The 19,708-nt window shown below is 36.7% G+C and overlaps 1 protein-coding gene across 7 annotated transcripts in view; it reads right to left on the minus strand.

The window, feature by feature from the left end:
- Positions 1 to 19,708, minus strand: part of LOC105193264 (terminal nucleotidyltransferase 5C) — a 108,243-nt gene that overhangs the window by 11,663 nt on the left and 76,872 nt on the right. The window contains exon 2 of one of the 7 annotated variants that reach the window (XM_026131398.2): positions 13,793 to 13,856. The exons of the other annotated variants lie outside the window; for them this stretch is intronic. The gene's annotated coding sequence lies outside the window, so the exon portion shown is untranslated. The remainder of the gene's footprint in view (positions 1 to 13,792; positions 13,857 to 19,708) is intronic. 7 annotated transcript variants of the gene reach the window in all.

Below are 19,708 nucleotides of genomic sequence, written 5' to 3' on the forward strand. Positions count from 1 at the left end.
GAAAAGACATGAGGAAAGAAGTTAGAGAAGACTTTAGTGAGAAACGTTTCAAGGAAAAAAAACAAACCGATCAAAATAAATTCCGATCCTCGACGCAGTGAAGATAGGTGAGACGATATTATCGAGTGAATTATAAATTGATTACAAAGTCAAAATTTTGGACAAATTTAATTATGTAATAATTAACAATTCAAATCGCGTTTTATGTACAATACAATCAAAGACAAGACAAGCCTATATATAGCCATAGCAGGATCTCGGTGCTGAAATATAATAATATTCCTTGCGATTTTACATAATTTCTGATTTTTTCGAACTGTATACTGTTACTTTCGGTTTCAAACACAGCTCTTAGATTGAATCAGAATAAGTAAGATCACAGAATTAAACTGACAAGTTAATTTTATATTACTGATGCTAACACAGCATCGTTCCCCCCATTCTGGAAAATAATTTAGTTACATCTGATGCGTATATATACGTATATATTAGGAGTACGAGATTTACCTCTCGTTAGTCAGTAGGAAAGAAATATCGATTCGCACACATAGCTTTGGCATTATGTAAAAAGATAACGTTTCACTTTTTTTTTAGTAAATTGAATTTTTTATAAGGTATATGTGATTAAATATAACTGTAAAAAAAGAAGAAAAAATACTAGAAAAGATTAGAGGGCATGCTGGAAGATATTTGCTAAACACGGATGTAAATCGCACAAAATTATATTTATAAAAGTAGATTTAAAGAAATTGGATTAATACATAGAATAAAACTCAACAGCATGCAAGCGAGAGAGGAAGATACGAGTAGGATTGCTAAGATTGTGAGATATAGTTACTGCGACTATAGAATCTACGGCACACGAGTTAAATGGTGTGCTATAGCGTATATTACTACAAGCGTGCGTGATTCATGTATCTCTAACGACGGCGTAGTTTACGGAACTTTCCCATTTGTAATGTCAGGCCGGTTGCTGCGCCACGATATTGTGTGGGATAAGAAGTAAATGTTCCTCGTAATGAAATATAGCTGCTCGAGGAAAACGTCACAAGTCAAAGTTACAGAGAGACCGGCGATAAATAAGCGGGCAACTCTTCCTTTTCTCGGTCTATATCATTCTTCCGTCTACTTCATTTATCTCCTTTTTAATGAGACATTACGATTGAGACAGGATTCGGCGGATTTAAGCCATTCACGGTGACACGCAAGCGCAGTTACCATCGCATTTAACAACCGCATGTAGGCGACGAACCGCTTGTTAGCCAGACACGTGATTCACATGTCTCGAATCATCCAATTTCGATAACACCAGCCAAACTCTGCGATCAAACGAACGAGCGTGAACGAATGCGAACAAACGGATCTGCTTTAACAAGGGTTCGCGGATGAATATCGCAACTGTGAACAAAGTGCAAATTTGCATCGTTTCGTCTCTCGTAGGTACTTGGAAAAAAAAAAGAGACACGCTCGTTCGTGCTCGTCGTAAATATCCCATCTGTGATAGTTCATTCCTATGTTAATCCGGATTCGGCGCGATAATAGATTCTCACAATTTTGAAACGAGCAATTCCTTTTTGTTTTTGCACGCGCAAAAGCATGGGTAGAACTATCGAATTCGGAATGTTCAAACGTTTCACGCTTTGCAATTGGTATCAGATACTAGAACAATTGATTTACGAATTGGAAGCAAAAACCCGATCCAGAAATTCTACACTGCGCAGAGTAAATATCAACCAGGGTTATTGCGTTTCTCCTTTGATAAGGCATTCTTGTTTTTCAATGACTTTTAATATAGCGTAAATGAAATAATTAAAGTTTAATCTCAAGAAGTACCATCGCAGTCTCCCTTTTTGTCATAATTGGCCAAAGAATAGAACTAAGAAAAAATGTATGCTTGAGGCATTCCTGAGGACATCGACGAGGTTTTTCGTAGGAAATCGTTAACGCCGTGTGACGTCAAATGACGTTGATAAATGCTTATAATCGATCTTGAGCGGATTAATGATCTTTAAATAACCCAAAGGCATTCCGATTATTTGAGTTATTTGCCGTTTCAATCGAGTCAGCCAACTATAGATATACCAAAATAGCAGATAATAATGCGGAAATGCTATCGCGAGGGTGAATTTCACCATGGTGTTTGTAGCCTGGATCGATTGAAGGACGTGCAGGTGGTAGTCGGCAAGAAAAGGAAGGACGTCTCGACAGTTTCGCCGACAGCTGTGCTGACTTGACCCGTCGTGCTGCGTCGAAAGTATGAGTCGACCTACACAAGTACCTAGCGGTAATTCGCCCACTTTCTCTCGACTGAACAGCCACTTGTCACGCACTTAGACAATTTGAAACCCTTCGTAGGAAAGACGTAATTGAATCTTTATCCTTCTTACAGCTTCAGATTACGTTATGCACATTTACAGTAAAAATATGTCGTAATTTTCAATAAGTAACAATTAAGTTCGCCTAAGAGAATCTGATTAATGTAAAGAAACTTCACTAGTCATGCTAGTAAAAGCTTCATCATTTGCGCTGGTAAGAACTGTCGCTCGCGTTAGTATGCCAATGGAAACAGAGCGACACTCGAAATCGCTCGAGTTCTCGATGCACCCCGCAACTTCCGCTTACGCGCCGGTGAGAATGAAAATCGAAATGAATATTCGGCCTTCGTTCGGACGAAGGCAACACGCACTACGTTGTAGGAACGTTGCCGTAACTGGAAAACAGGGTCACTATGTATATACGAGTAGGGACGACGTCGTAGAAGAGCCGAGGATGTCCCAGTTTCGTGCCGCGGGGGTCGTTGCACCCGACCATCGTCAGTCGGTGCCGCATCGGGTGCACCGGCGGTTGTGTACGTACATACATACGTCGGTTGCGGAACGGAGCAGGAGGGAGTGAAGAGAGGTTTCGATTTCGCGATCGCGCGCGCATCCGGGAATCCCCGACTCGTCATTGTTTTCACTACGCGACGACGTATGGACAGCGCCGAGACGCGGGGCGAAAAATAAAAATGAAATGCGCGCCTAACAAAAAGGAACCTAGGTGCGATAGTTTAGTTTAAAGGATAAAACACTGCCAGTTGCAACTGAAGTAGAGAATAAAGAAACGTGATTGAAAGTTTTCAAGTATCAATAAAGTTCTATCTCTCGTACGCGATATCGCCATTTATCTCAGAGAATTAAAAGTCGAGTCGAAAGTCTTACTGTTCATTAATTGCTATCGAATTCAAAGATATAACTCACACTTCGGATAACATTTGATTTTAAAATAAATCTCGGATTAATACACTTTCAATTCTTCACTCGAAATCCTTCCAACAATCTGGACAATTTGAACAATAAAAAGTGAATCTTGGTATCTGCATATCGATCGGACAGGCGGATATCATTCCACCGCGCGGACTTGATCGTGAAATTAATTTGCGTGGAATAAGTTCGACCGCAAAAAAATTGTGGCTTGTTTTATAGTTTGTTTGCCAGACGCTTCGTGAATGTAAATTTATCCGGTTGGGTAATATACGCGCGGTCGTTCTCGCAGAAACAAGGAACGCCACTTGATCCTTTGAATACGGATACCACTCCTTCTCTCTCATCGTTTCCTGTCCTTGGCCGTATCTCTCTCTTCGCGCGAGAGTTCGATCATGGGCTTCCCTTTCCTCTGAAAGGTCGCTGATCAACCTCGGTCAGATGTATCCACTCCGTCTCGTAAAAGGGATGCTGATGAAGAGATTGTACAAGGTTGCCCTCGCAAACTGGATTCTCTTTCTCTCTCCCCCCTCTCCCTCTCCCTCCCTCCTCGACTCGTCCAACATCTTTAATGCGAGGGGACTCGTTAATTGACTGCTGAGTAATTTTCTTTAGCTTGGTTTAATAGTTTCGTGGCAAGCCATAGAATCTATAAAACTATTCTGTAAACTATTTTAATCTGTTATTGACTTGAAAAAGATTTTCAAATCAAGAATAGATTAAAATAGTTCACAAAAACATCTCTTATGCTTTTTTTCATAATCCAATTTTCTGCGCTTATTATAATATTTTTGAAAAATGATTATAAGTTTAAAATCTATAATTTAATTTTAATAATGTCGTGTTATTTTTTGATTTATTAATCTTTTCTTTATATTTTTAAAATTACGCTTAAATAATTACAGTTTTCTAGATACTTTACGTTAATTTTATATTACATTTGCGACATCGATTACATTAAAATGGTTTTGTAAATTAGACAAGTTGAAATGAGTTTAATCGTACAAATGTATTAATCTAAAAACAATAAAGGATTACTCGCAAAAGTATTTTTAAATACATCATACTGAATATAATTGGATTCAAGAATGTACTAAAAAAACAAGCATGGACACAGATAATTGCAACTTGTGATAGTTGTATTCCGCGCCGATATCACTGCACTCTCGAGCCTGATTAATATGCACGGCGACTATTTTTGAAGAAACAATCTCTAAAAGGAATGTACGAGAGATTTAAAGCAACATGTTGATTCCGTTGTTAACTTTTGACCCTTGAATCATGCCCACAGAACGTGATTGGTTTTTTTTCGCAACATTGTTTAGAAAGATATTCACAATGTAGAGACAGTAATACGGCGTAAACATTCGGTCAGTATGTATCGATACATATTATCGAAAGTACGCGACACGCAAATTTAAACATTTAAAGTTTTCGTGAGTCTCATGCGATCATCGCTTTCACTTATAATCTTTTTGCGTAATCGCTTAAATTCGAAACATTTAAAAACTTTAAGTAAAGAGAAAGATTTTACAAAATGCGATATATAACTTCTGTCAAATTTTCACCAAGGAATTATTAATTACAACTTTCATATTTATACGATTAGATAATATAGACGCGCGTAATTTGCAGGCTATTTATAGAAGTTTAAGAACTTGCACAATAAAATATTGAGTGGTAATCTATCATCTGAATCCAACGACGTTCGAATAGTTTCGTTAAAATAGAAATTATATTTGTAAAATGATCATACTTAGATGACAATAAAGTTATTGTAAAATAATTTTAAGGATAATGCGATTACTAATAATTGCACGCGATGCGTAATCGTCTATAATACCAGACTTCTGAAACCGCAAATAGTTTGTATCGCTTGCGCGATGACCGAAAGAATTCGTGTTCGTGAATAACAACAATATCGCGAATCTTTCAAAGTTAATGAATGTTTACATGTTAATTACATTGTTGCCGCATTTGACCTGATATACCGGGGTTATATATTTTCGATAAAGAGCAAACAATCCAAAGGTTGTTAATGATATTGTAATGCTATTTTGTTAATATGAAGCAACAACGATAAATACGCGAATTATCCTTTCTGATTACTCTCTAAAATCTATGCTGTGACAAATGCAGCCATATTAATTGCACGTATGTATAACATTCTTTCGCTTCACGTGCATTCCTACTCACGTGACGAGTTTCACGTAGAGAGAAGGAAAAGACTTGTGACGGAACGAGAAATCGAAACAGCGATCCCGGTAAAGCTCCTTAGTATTACGTATTATTGAACTCTGCTCTTAAAGCTCTTAAAGCAGAAGCGTTAGGATACGTTGCGCAGCGTCGTTTTTGGTATTTAACGTTCAACGATTGTAATGGTCAATGAGACAACAGCCCGCTAAGCGCTAAAATGTGTCATGAGGGGTTGTTTGTGGCGAAAGCGCATTCGGCGTGTTACATTACGTGATATTACCGATATTCACGTAATTTATTCACACGCGGCCTTTAATCGTGACGATCGAATCTCAAGAATAAACGTCAAATAGTTCGAACTGAAGATATGTTCTAACTATTTTCGGATTTGACAGAGAACTCACTTCAGATCTGAAAATTCGAAATTATAGTTTGAATCTAAATTTTTCGACGCATTAATAAAACAAAAACAGACTCGTGAGAAATTGCCTTTTTTATTTCCAATACTGCATATTGCGTTTCCAATTTTTTCTGTCCGAACTTCAGACATAACAAATTGACATTACAGATTACTGCTTAAGTTCGAACTGCCTGAAATATTCAAACTGATCTCTCTCCTTTTTTTTTACTTTGAACAGATCGAGTATACAATATGTTCGAATTTTTTGTTCGAGCCCTAGTTAAACGCACGTTGCATTGTTATGAAAATAGAATTATTTAATGCCGCGAAAATGGTAGAATGCGCGGCATCGTGCTCTCGCGCGGCCGACGCGGATAAAGCACGGATTTATCCGCGAATTACGCTGCTCGTCGATGACACATACAAACGTACTTATCCGCGACACTTTCTCGACGCGCGAGGCTAACGGGCTCTCGAGATGTCCTGATACTTCGAGCGATCCAATCGTTTTCAATCGTTACGCAATCACGAAATAAATTATCATTCCATCGTGCAGTGTATTTTATATGTCCCATGTTTATCCTGTGCGTGTATGTATGTAATTCGTCTTATATATTTATACGGCGCAATTATTTGGGGAATCACAAAGTATAAATTGTTGTAAACAAGATTTATATTTATACAAAATTGAGATTATTTTCTTTTAAATTCAAAAAATCGTTAAAGCTGGAGGTGTGTATTATTTTTGCGATTACACGGAATTATTTAACGTTATATAAGAACGCATACAATTTTGCAAAATTGTACAAAATTGCAATAGGATAATCGCTACCAGGGATGCTTGTTCTCTTAATAAACCTAATGGTCAAATCATGTTACACATTTAATCATCATGAAGAAATAATTTCTCATTAATTAAAATTCAACTACAACGAATAATTGCTTCGCTACATGTGACGACATCTCCGTCAACTTTTTAATAAACAGAAGTCCACTTCAATTAATTTGAAAATGGTATGAACTCGACATTTCTTTTTGTTCAGGAGCTTTTCGGGAGCTTGATAAAAATTTCTTCACCGCTTCAACGAAGCGAGGAGAACAGAAAATTTCTGTCACCGTTGAAAAAATAATGTCCCGCCACGTAATTTTGCAACATGATGAACGAAAGAGTACTTCGATAGTTGAGGTCGTCGCGAACTTCAAGCCGACAAAACCATCAAGAGTTTGTTTAACCTCGGCAAGGTTGCAACGTTTCCTTCAAAGCTCTTCTTCGTTCTGCCACTTTTATTCAAGACTCCTTTTTCTCGTCCTGCACTCGAGTGCTCGTCCCTTTTCACTTTCTTACTCCGTGCCGTTCGTCCGTCCCTCGGCAAATCAATCGATATGACACGTAATTTTTTTCTCTGTCCCCTTTCCACCTTCTTTCTCATCATCGTATTGCTTTCTCCCGATGCTATCACATCGACGTGAATTATAACATTTTGCAAAGATAACAAAGACAGTGTCGGTTTAACAAGTTGCCTGGCCCGTAAACAACGTGTCAAAGTAAGACGATGTCTTGTTCCACTACCGTAAACACTTCGTGAAAGGCGACTCCTTGAGTTTCATTTTGCTTGTCATCGTACATGACGGGACGATTTCGATGTGTACGACCTCTGGTGCAACAGCCTCGCTCTTCAACAAGTAGCACAATGCGTAGGTGGATCATCATCATAAAGCAATTAGCACTTAAAGTATAACATTAAAACATTGATATTGTGATCTAATTTTTTTTTTAATTGAAACACTGTTGATTGTACGTGCCTTTTTCTTATAAATTTAATGTTTCTATGATATTACAAATATTATTACTAATTCTTGAAGACAAAAATAATAGTATTCGAGATAAAAAACATTACATAAATAAAAAAAAATTATCTCGCCATGTCAATTGTATTTCATACGCTGATTGTGTTAATTTAATAAGATGTTAAAAAGTAAAACGTCAATACATTATTGCAAAACGTTAAAGAAAATTCTTTACAACTTTAGTCCTGACCTCTGATTATATATTCACGATGATAAAAATACTTTAGCATGCAAACGGGTTAAAAGTTGTATGCTAATTTATGATAATCGTCGCATTTAATATTATAACTGTTGATGGTTACGTTGCGAATCGCGTTGCATCACGAAGGTCTGATAAAATGAAGTTCAAGGACTTAGATGAATGTCACAATGTATGCCTCGCAGCTGCACAACTATCTGGTACAATTAAAAAACCAGTTTTGCATAAAATTTGCGAATTCTGATTTAAAAATAGGACGTGTGTTCGATGCACTTTTATCGAACACACATCCTATACAAAACTACTCGAGAACGAGGTGTGTGCAAGGCGATTGTATAATAATAGCAGATTCCGTGTTAATTTCTCTCTTTAAAATTTCATATGCGAGAGAGTCGCTCGTGCAATCCGCGTGAAATTTTAACGCAGTATTCTTTAGCAATTCTATTGAGAGAAAAGTAGGCAACGGATTTGTGTGTATTTACGAGCCCGAGATAGTGAAACGGATGCGCGGCGAATCAGGACGTGTTTATGACCAGGGAATTATCCGGTGCGGAGAGATATATAGTTATACGTGGAAAAATTACGGCAAGTTGCGCGATAAGTCGCCCGCAAGAATCGAGACAAGATAGAAGAAAAAAAGGATACGACACGTGACGCTGGAGTGGGACGTATCAACTCGAACGTTAGTCAACGCACTGAAGATCAATGACCAATGACGTCACGGTTGGTTCACGTTGCTTCGTGCACGTAACCGCTCGCGTTACCACACCGCATACGTACATATCTCGATAGTAAAATGTATACGAGAGGTGCCATAATTCATCTCTCAGTCGAGTTCTTTTTTTTCTCAAATCGCATTAGACGCTACCATTTCGTTGTCAACGAGTTCTCGTTTTTCTCTTTGCTTCTTAACTCAGCCGTTTTGCTCTGTCTTTTTCTCTCGTCGTCTATTGTGTATGTTTTCTTACGTCACTGACGAGAAAACCATTCTTGTGCGAGCTCATGAAGATAATCGCATTCAAGAAGAATCCTTCTAATTTCGAGGAAATTTTGGCTTTTCAGCACTGAATTTTTCATTTAAACGTTTTTATTTATTTTCACACACAAAGAGAAAAATTAGTATTATTTAACGTAATATCGTATATCTACGATGACTAAGTATTTTACTTTTTTTTTTATATTTTTGAATAATCTTTTATTCACAAATTACACAACATATTTATAATGCATTTAACAGGTGATAAAAGTATTCTCTTACGTGCGCAATTATAAAGCATGGAAGTCAGAAGCGGTTTGCGCTCATTTCCTAGATGCATTCTTTCGTTGCTCCCTCCTCCTCACCCTCTTTCTCTCTCTTTCTCTCTCCCCCTCTCTCGCAGTTTACATTTTATATGAGAAAGAACTACATGTTGATGATATTCTCATCATGCAGACGATATTCCCACGTAGAGAAACCATGTGAATTACATAGTCTACAGCAATCTGGTCGTTTACATGTGTAATCTACGCGCAGATTATCTAAACTATTATTTCATACCAGCCCTCGGCGTCTCTATGCACAAACAATAATAGCATGTGTGGGATATCCAGAGAGAGCTTCAGGTTCGTATATGAGAGATACGGATTAATTCTATTTTTTTTCACTCGCTTCGAAATTAGTGACGTGATGTCTCGTTTTCCCCTTTCCGGTTATCTCGGACTTATCGCGTTTCTCTCTCCAGCAGATAAAAAAAAGTCTGTCGCTGCGGTGAACACACAGTCATCTCGCATAACATTTTCCTCTCGTTACTTTAATGACACTTCGGTGTGATTCTCGTTCGCGTCTCGGGTTATCGATGAGTGAGATAATTCTCAAAGTACTGAATAGCGTGAACTCAACAGATGTCGTATCGAGAGAAAGGGTATCGAGAGAAAGGAGTTCGAAGCTGAGAGACGTTAGAATGGGTCAAGTAGATTAAGTTCCACAGTTGGTTTTATTCCGAATGTAGTATTTCGAAGAGATACCAAGTATCTTTGCCTAATCAAAAAGGACTAAAAGAGAAATTCATCATTATAATAATGCGATGTTACATCGCGATTATAACGATAAATATGCAAGTGTAACAATAAATATCTGAGAATAGCGACGAACTAGCGCTTGGATCGATATTCATGTTATTTTTTTCCCTTTCAGACGAGCGAACGTTTCTGTTACGAGCATTCACACAGATACTTATGTAAAATAAAATTATAGATTAAAAAATTAAATTGTAAAATAAATTGTTATATTAGAAATCATTATATTAGAAAATTAAATTAAATGTAGAAAATTAAACTGTACATTCGTCGGTATTTGAAGTATTATTTAATTTTCTGCAAATTCGCGAGTGTGTTGCGTGTTAGCGCGAGGGAAACTTCGTATCTTATTGTCTTTCTATCGTTCAATCTGACGCATTTTACTTAACGTTTTCGACACGATTGCAATATTTCGCGCGTTTTCCATTACAACACACGATTATACGAAACATGTTATGGTGCGATAATAAAAGACTAAAAGTGTCTTCATTTGACGTTAATGTTTCGAGCAATTACATGATCACACGTAATATTTTAGCGTCAATCAAAAAGAAGTTCAAATTTTCCAACTTTAATCGTCAAAGCTTGATACCAAAATTAGGTAAAATATTAATTAAATATAATCTTTTAATTAAATAATCTTTTAATTAAAAAATGGAGATAAATTGATAATAAATTTTGAAAATGTAATCACAAGTTAATGTAATAATCTATTTTACATAAAATTTTATATGATAATTATATTTCTTATTTTTAATGTTATACATTATCTGAAAAAGCGTCAAATAAAAAACACCTTAAAACATAAAAACGAAAGATATAAAATCTATATAATATTCTGACATAATGACTTGTTGCATACGCAACACAATATTTCTTTTCTTTAAGCCAAGATGTTAAAAAACACATTATTTAAGATAAGATAATATTTTAATCAAGCAGCTCTTATTCATTACACTGCAGCTTATTATGTGATCGACGATAGTGCGAAGTCATAAAGTTATACCGGACTGTGATCGATAAAGCAATTCAATCTTGATTGACATCTCTGATATTTTAAGTACTATTGTCTTTTTTTCCTAAAAGAACAGTATATTAGCTCTTCTGCCTCGCTTTAACTTTTTTTTTTTAAATTAGAAACTCTTATTGTACTAAACAGACATGTATAAAACATTAAAACGTGGTGTTGCACGAATTAAATGAAGAATAAATTTTCAACAAGTTTCTGTTTGGAAGTATTACTTTAGAAAAATGTATACTGTAAATGGCAGCTGGCATAAATCTAGAAAATGTGAGAGGACGCCTGTTTCAACTGTGTTAACGCGTTGGACGAAATTTCCCGTGGCAGATATTGTGGCAGAAAAAGATCCGTGGAGCATCGTCCGCTTTTCGCTCGTCGTACGTGCGTATGCATAGTCTGTTATTTTTTTTTTCACATTCGACGCCTCCGTTTCAAAGATCGCTGACACGTTCCGCATGTATACCGCGAGAAAATGCGAGATAAGGTGACCCACTGACATACACGGAAATGCCGCTAATGTCTAAAATTATCGTAGTGCGTCCTCCATCTGTTCTACAAGCCAATCGTGAGCGCAGTGGGCGAACATCATCGCGTGTCGGAATATTCTGACTGGCATTAATCTTCTACGTCACTTGGTGTCACGTCTGCGTTAGGGGCTTCGATCCTTAAGGAAACAGTACCGGCTATACGAGTAAGCATCGAAGAATCCGTTAGATAATTGCATCACATATATTCGTATCAAAAGGTTCGTTATTTACAAAAATATTCGCCCTCATGAAAGAGAAAGAATCTCATCGAGATGTGAAAATCAATAGAGACGGTATAATTATGATCGTATCACGGAATTCTGCAAATTCAAAACTTCTGCGTAATCGCGTAATATTTTATATAAAAATCCTATGCTGTAGATTTTCATTAGCAATATTTAAATAACCACGTTACTTGATTCTGCTTAATATCGTTACTCAATCGCGGTTCTCGAAAGAAACATAAATATCGAGTCATTAGCCAGATAAAATTCGTTACTACTACATTATTTGTCGCTTAAATTATTAATAATTTTCGCGAGATGTATAATTTTGAGGAATAAAATTGCAGTAGGGTGAGGATTTTTCTAAATGTAATTCTTAAATGGCTTTGCGAGAAAGCATCAATGGAGAGAGAATATGTAATGAAAATACTCGTTGTGCGTCACTATTTATCCGATCAGCGATGTAAGAACGGCCACAAGTATGTATATTTGATTATCGATTTAGCCCGAAGCCTCGTAGTTATCCGGAGGTCCAGTCTTTACGGTTGAAAACTTCAGCTTGCGTAACACCGGCGCACACAAGCATGAATGTTGTTGACGCATATGCGATTATCAGACTTCCGTCCAAGCGAGCAGCTTGGCAATCGGCATCCAGAAAGAAAAAAAAACCGACGGATAGTCGTGGGCAATAAGTTTCGACGTGGCATAAAACAAGCGTGGCGTAAAATAAATGTGTCGCAAGATTTATGCCGTTAAGAAACAATGCAGGTACAATTGTATAAAGTAAGCATAATTTCCAACTACAAAATGCTAGAGTGAAAGAGAAAACAAAAGAAAGAGAGAGAGAGAGAGAGAGAGAGAGAGAGAGAGATGGAAAGAGAAAATTGAATTCTTGTCCGTATAATTTATGCAGAAAATTATCTCTTTGTAAACTGATTATTATTTACTAGAAATTTTTTCGACATAAAATTTACATTTAAATTCAACATTTGCATACAGTACTTCTGTGCTTTTTTTTCCACCAGGCAATGTCTAATATTCTTCCTGAAAGTTACGTAATATCATTTCAGTTTCTTCGAGTCAAAGTAGCATTAATCATAGTAATTTTCGCTAGAAGTCTTTCCAATATCCATCTTCAATACTGCTAAAGGCATTCACAGTCGTTCGCGCACTTTTTTGATGACGATGATGAGAAAAAGAAAGTTTAAATATTTATCTTTATTTAATGATAACATGCCTTGATAAAACGATTCAGTTAATAAAGTATTATTTTATAGAACACGTGTTGATCAACGTGTGTCCCCTTTCATTCAATTACATTATCGTTAATAAGTCCTTCAATCAAGAAATAACACAGGGATAATAAATTACTTCATGCGAATTTATGTTAGGAAAAGAATCACGCACATACATCTTCAGTTGCTTCCTTTTAAACAAACATGAGGCACATATATGCGCGAATTGGTAATAGCCCAATTTTGCTGGTGGGGAGATTGCAGTGACTAATGGTGGAAACGTAACGTCGCAATAAAGTGACGCTGCGGCATCAGGCGAGAGACAGAGGCCGTGTGTTTCTAGTAACAGGAAAGTCCCGAAGAGAAACAATAGATCCGGTGAACGCGTACTGCGGAATCTCTAAATGCAACAGGATGAAAGTTAGCCCAAAGACAAGCTCCCTCCCCCTCCTCCCTCACTCGCTTCCCATGATAGTTAATCGTATGCCATTACGATAATACTTATATAGAAGATACATCAATGGATATATGTATCATGTACGGACATATATGTTATGTAGGAAATACATCAACGGATATACATACACTGAGAGAAAAAAATATTACCAAATTTTAATAGATATTTGTTTGAATACTCGCAATGAAATAATTTATTAAATGTAAATAAATATTTGTTTAGTACAAGAATCACTGATGCAATTTAACTGTACTTTCTTTTTACTGAATAAACATTTAAGTACCGTAAGCAAATATTTTATTGCAAGTATTCAAATAAATTTTTTTCTTAGTGTATCATATACATAAATGTATATGCATAGGGGAAATACATCAACGGATATACATACGGTACTCGAAAATCTGGAGTGAAAGCTCGGGGAAGAGCAGGGAACCACCCGGAAACCCTGGAGCCTACGGGGAAGAAGAAGTAAACTATTAGCTTGCAGGAGCTCAGACTGTCGGGACGACAATCTTAAGAGAGAGAAGGCAGTGTCATGCCCGTACATCCGTGCCACTCAGTATTTGGGCAACCTGAATTTAGCTCTTCTAGCGTGAGGTAATTGAGAAGCGAGAGATGAGAGTTACGTTTGAAAAACGTTCGTCATAGAGATTTGGAGACGAGCCATTGACCCGTGCGGACGCGTTCTCCCTCGTGATCGTCTATTCGCGTTTCTCGCATTCCTTTTCATATTCAAAGTATTCCTTTCCTTTCTTAAAAGAATCCCTCATTTCCGCGCGGGAGCGCGCGTGTGTTACGTGAAAGCACGAAAGTTACAACAATATAATACACATGCGTGTACTATATAGTATATAAGAAATGCATAAATGGATATCAATGGACGGATCGTATATCGTAATGTATCTTTAATTTCCTTAAAAAAATAATGATATCAAAATTATGTAATCTAACTTAACACAAGTAAAGACGAAAGTCGTGAGATACGTGTAAAGTGGTGAGATATGTGATATCTCGTATAATTCGCGTTGAATTCTAAATGCAGCTAAAATTACTTCGTTACGGTCTATTTGAACATTGTAGAATAGTAGCGGCGATTTACACAGGTGTGTACTCTTCACGTAATTTTGAGAAATATGTTACGTATTAATTTTTTAACTTTAGTAGCTTAGCTCGAAGACCTGAAATGTGGCTTTCGAATAATGCGATTGAATTGAATGCGTGTCGTAATATTGTGTGTATTAAATTCGGTATATAAAGTTATAACACGCAGCGAGAGAGGTTGTGAGCCATTTGCATTACGAGCGTAAGATCGCTCTTGCAATTTTACTACCTCGTGAACGTTCCTTAATGCTTACTACTGGCAAAGAAATTATTTGTAAAGTTATCTTTTAAGCGAAAGAAATTACTGAAAAAAATTTTTCTTCAAATAAAATATATATTTTATAAAATGTTCATAAAACGTTCATGACACTTAGTTGATGCGCAAGATTTACGAAAGATTATTAATTTGTTGTGTTTTTATGTTAGAATTGCCTTTTATGACAGTTGTTAGTATTCCACGATCCCTCTGAAGCCTCACAAACGCATGCTTTTTCCCTCTTCGATAAATCGTAAAATACGTTTGTTCTATACGTCCTATAAGATGATTGGTAAAACTCTATAGCCAACAAATTGGTGTTGATAAGAATCGTATCGCATTAATACTTACTGAATTATGAAAAAAAAATTCCATCACCCACTTCCTTCCTCTAACATCTATTAAAAACAACAAAAATAAAAAAAAATATATGAAATCTAAATTGCGTCAGATAGAAAGAGAATATATATCGAGTGTAAATCGTGCCAACCATGACAAACCATGTTACGAGCGCTTATGCAACCGACCGCGAATCTTGATAGTCCATACAGACCGATACGAATATAATTGCCATTCAATTATCTCAAACAAAACTCTCTAACATTATTTGCATTGTAGTATGACTTTGTTACGTGCGCGACTGCCCTATTCATTGGGATATCGATTCCGCGAGGTGCCGAGCAAAATGGAAATTAACAATGGACGGTAGAGAGCATGTGTATTAAGTTAATTCATCGTGTTTGAAATCATTAGATATTCCCGACGCGGACGATGCTCGATTTTGTTCGCCAACGAGGCAATGTGCCAAAGGCGTAATCTCTCCGAGGGGAGAACTCGAGAACATTTAAGCGGCGAGGGAATTTCACGAGGACGACGCGAGCGACGGCACGTCGCTCCTTCTGTCATCGCCGTCATTAATGCCATCCTGGGAAAGAATGCCATGGAAGATTGATTCGCGCAGCAAGAGAGCGCGCCGGAGTGTCTTCTGCAAATGCCTTGGCTATTCTAAATACCAGAAAAAGGTCACGTTCGCGGTAAACATCGGATTCTGGCGCTCGGCGCAGCCGTAATACTGCAACATTGTCGGTCAGATAAACTAGGCTTGTACTTTCACGCGATGAGCGCTCGAACGCGCGCGAGCCGGTCTTTTTCCTCCCGCCTCGCGGAGATTTCGCTCTCAAACGAAACAAAGAAAGCGAATGTTATAGCAACCAGGAAATGGATCTCCCCTTCGCCTCGCGTCATGGCGCCTCTCGCTTCGCTTTCGATACTAACAAAGTAACGTTTTTCATTGGGCGACCGTCTCCAATTTAATTCATGGTTTTTTTTTTTTTTTTTTAGTATTTGCAATGCAGAACCACGTAAAAAATGGATTATATGCCGAATGAATTCAACGTTATCGTGAATTGTTATTTTTCAATACAAATCGATAACTATAAATTCCCATACAAGCCATAAATTGAGCGAATACCACCAATTTTGGTCCCTTTTCATCCTTATAATCGTAAAATAATTTCGTTTTTTTAATTGAATATGAAGTACTATTCCATAGAAATTTTGTACCGCATTCAGAGAAAAGTTATGTTTAAATTGATGGAATCGTTTCCTTAATTTGGTTTTTTAAAGTAAAGTGAAAATATCTTCAAAAAAAAAATTATTTAATTTCAAGAAATGATGTTACTAGCCTTTTTTAAAGTAAATAAATTATTTGTTCAAATTATTTGCTCAGTTTAAATACATAATTTCAAAGAAATGTAAGAAATAATATGGTTGCTGATTTTAACAAATATATTTCTTTCATGTAAAAAAAGATTTGCGTTGCACAACCAAACTATTTCTCCGATTCAAATATTTTTTGACTCGAAGAAACTTGCGGGTGCAAGTAAATGAGGTGTTTTATAGAATTTATTTTTTGTTCTCTCACATTCAGCTATGAACTAAGTTGTTCGATTGCCATCAGAAACAATCCAATGCGAGTGAATGTTTCTATGGAGTAAATCGCAGATGCCTGCGTGAAATATCTCTAGCTTTATCAGCGACAAGGATACGAGACATAAAATTAATACAAGATCCGAGCGCGCGTTCGCCATTTCCTTATAATTCGATATAATAAAATCGACCCTTCTCGACTGGCTTTATAAAATCGTTTCGTAAACCGCGATTGTAAAATTGTAGGCGTAAAAAAAAGCGAGAAACGACAATTATTTATGATTAAACGGAATTAAGAAACATCAATAAACTTACTCAATACTTTCACTGCCGTTTAACGTTTGCACAACGACCGTTTTTATCACCAATGACACGTTGCAAGCGTGAAAGCGTTAAATAATATCACGATGCTATTTTTTTTACGTTTCCAAAAATATGTATTACGAGACGTATCGCTTGTGTTTTGCAATTTTTTCGAACAGAACGTTGTAATTAAATTGTAGCTGTTTCGTTTAAGCATACACAGGCATTCCAAAAATGTTCTAAGTCACATATATACATGAATGAATGCACCGTATAATTATGGACAAACAACACAGCATTTATACATACATATTTGTACAAAGTTTTCATGTCGATGAGAATTCAATATCAGTACCTCGACGAAATAAAATTATTCCGCATTCCATTCGTGTACTGTCCATTAAATTTTGAACATTTATTTTATGTGCAAATTAATTTGCGTATAAAGTTTGCGATATTTTTCTGGGAAAGAATAAACCAACATCGATCAGCGAAACAAATCAGATCTCTCGTTACATTTACGGTTACGTAATCATTTTCGAGAGATTTGACATTTACGTTGTATCTTCGCGAGAGGTTAATAGTTTCTCGGGACTCGTTGACTCGTAAGAGTAGTTAATGAGTGGCATGCACGCAGAGTCAACACTCGATGAGTAGGTTCGTTTCACCTACAAATGAGAGTGTGAAGTGTAGAACAATGTCGCGCGTTGTGATGAAACGGTATTTTCTCACGTCGTCGCGATGAGTACTAAAAACATCGTAAATTTATCGTCGAGTTTGTAGATGTTCTCTCTCTAGTACAAGGAATAAAAAAAAAATAAAAAAAAACGAAATACATATCACGATAAAGACATTGCAGATGAACCGGCGCATCCACGATGTTTTATGCAGCGCAACGTCACACATTTAATTATCGCACTCGCGATTAATCATCGGCGCTGTTATCGAAATCTAACGCCACGGTTTACGTACGTACAAGGATCTTTTAATATTGCATGAAGACAATGTTAGCATTTATAACGTCAACTCGCGAAGTTAGTATGAACAAATAAACGCGTTATATAATCGCGAAGCAGAACTTTTCGCGACGGTCTTGCTGCATAATGAACGTAATCGCGTATCTATAATAGGCAACGCGCCGGTTTATTTGCGGACGCGCGCGAGCGCCATTCCGCCTACGAATCCGCACGAAAACGATACCGGGAAAGCGTGCGGAGAGAGGTTTTATCGCGTCCCGTCGTGGTTCATTTCTTTGCGCCTCTATCTACGTTACCATTTATTTATTATCACGGTCGCTGTGCCACGAATCGAGATTACGCGACATTTTGTATCGCGCCAAATAAACGAGAGTTTGAGTAGATAAATATAAACCACTCGATACTTCTTGTAAAAGGTGCAATGAGATATAAGACGAGAGAAACGTGTGATACACAAAGAAGCCTTATCAAGAGACGTGTGTAACTTGTGCATTAGGTATTTCTTTGAATATTTCTTGATATACTTTTTCCATTTTATCTTCACTCACGACGTCGAAATATAATTTTACTATTAGCTCGCATAAAATAAGATTATTCTACTTACTTCGGTTCAATTTTACCGATTTAAAAATTATTGAGAAAAAAATGCGCTCTTGAAACAAATTTGACAAATTTGACGATAATTTTGTGATTCAGCAAATTATAAAAATTTCCTTCGTGCAAGCCAAAGTAATAAATATTCTATGAAAATTTTCCTTGATTTTTAGCACTTATGCTGTTTTATCTTTATTTAGAAAGTGTATTTTAGGAGGTAGTGACAAAAAATACGTCAACGTTCCTTCCAATTAAAAAATAAATTTTAATCACTCGAGACAAGAGCCAATATCATTTATTTCCACAGTTCTCGCTCAATCACACTTGAGCAACGAGCGAGAGTGAAAATGGATCTTGGTGAATCGACATTCTCCGAGCATCCGAGCAGCCGTTGAGAACGCGCGAATCATTGCACTCTCACCGTCTCGCGATACGAATTCAATCGCTACGTTCGTAACAAGCGAATAAATGCGAAATGGATATTCGTACGATGAAAATTGGATCCGTAGGAAAAAAAAGGGCTCTCGTGCGACTTCTTGAAATTTTTCCAAAGCGATATATATTTTTATCGCATACGCAAGTGTTAAGTGCAAGGTAAAAATGTAAAGCAGAACCCGAGATCTCTCGTTCCCTCAAACTTCTCAAGTGGAATCTTGTCACTTAAGACAGGCAATTCTTTTCAGATATTACAGCACTTTACAGTTTTGTTTGCAGAGTAGAAATAAGATACTACGACAAACATGTTTGCCTTCTTAGCTCCTTTCTGGAATTAACGAGACACGAATGATTCTTTAATGAATCTGTAATGCGAAAATCTAAATTACATTAGTACCAGTCAGTATAAGTAAATAATCTTATAATACTTTTACAATTTTTCTGCCAAAGTTATCTTCATAACGCCTACATACGCGTATGTTCAAAGATTTGCATCCTTGCTTTAAGCAGTATGTTAATTTTAAAGCTTTTTTCATTGTTTGCAAAAAAATCGCATGCGGGATTAGTAGATAAAACGTGAGCAAAGATAAGAAAACTGATAAATTCGTCGTATAACAACTAATGCATTCCCGTATGTAGATTAGATCGCCGTAGGTTTAAATATAAGCGAGAATGACCGGTTATCGACCTTTGATCTACGAACCAGATG

Source organism: Solenopsis invicta, chromosome 1, assembly GCF_016802725.1.
Source record: "Solenopsis invicta isolate M01_SB chromosome 1, UNIL_Sinv_3.0, whole genome shotgun sequence".
NCBI lineage: Eukaryota > Metazoa > Arthropoda > Insecta > Hymenoptera > Formicidae > Solenopsis > Solenopsis invicta.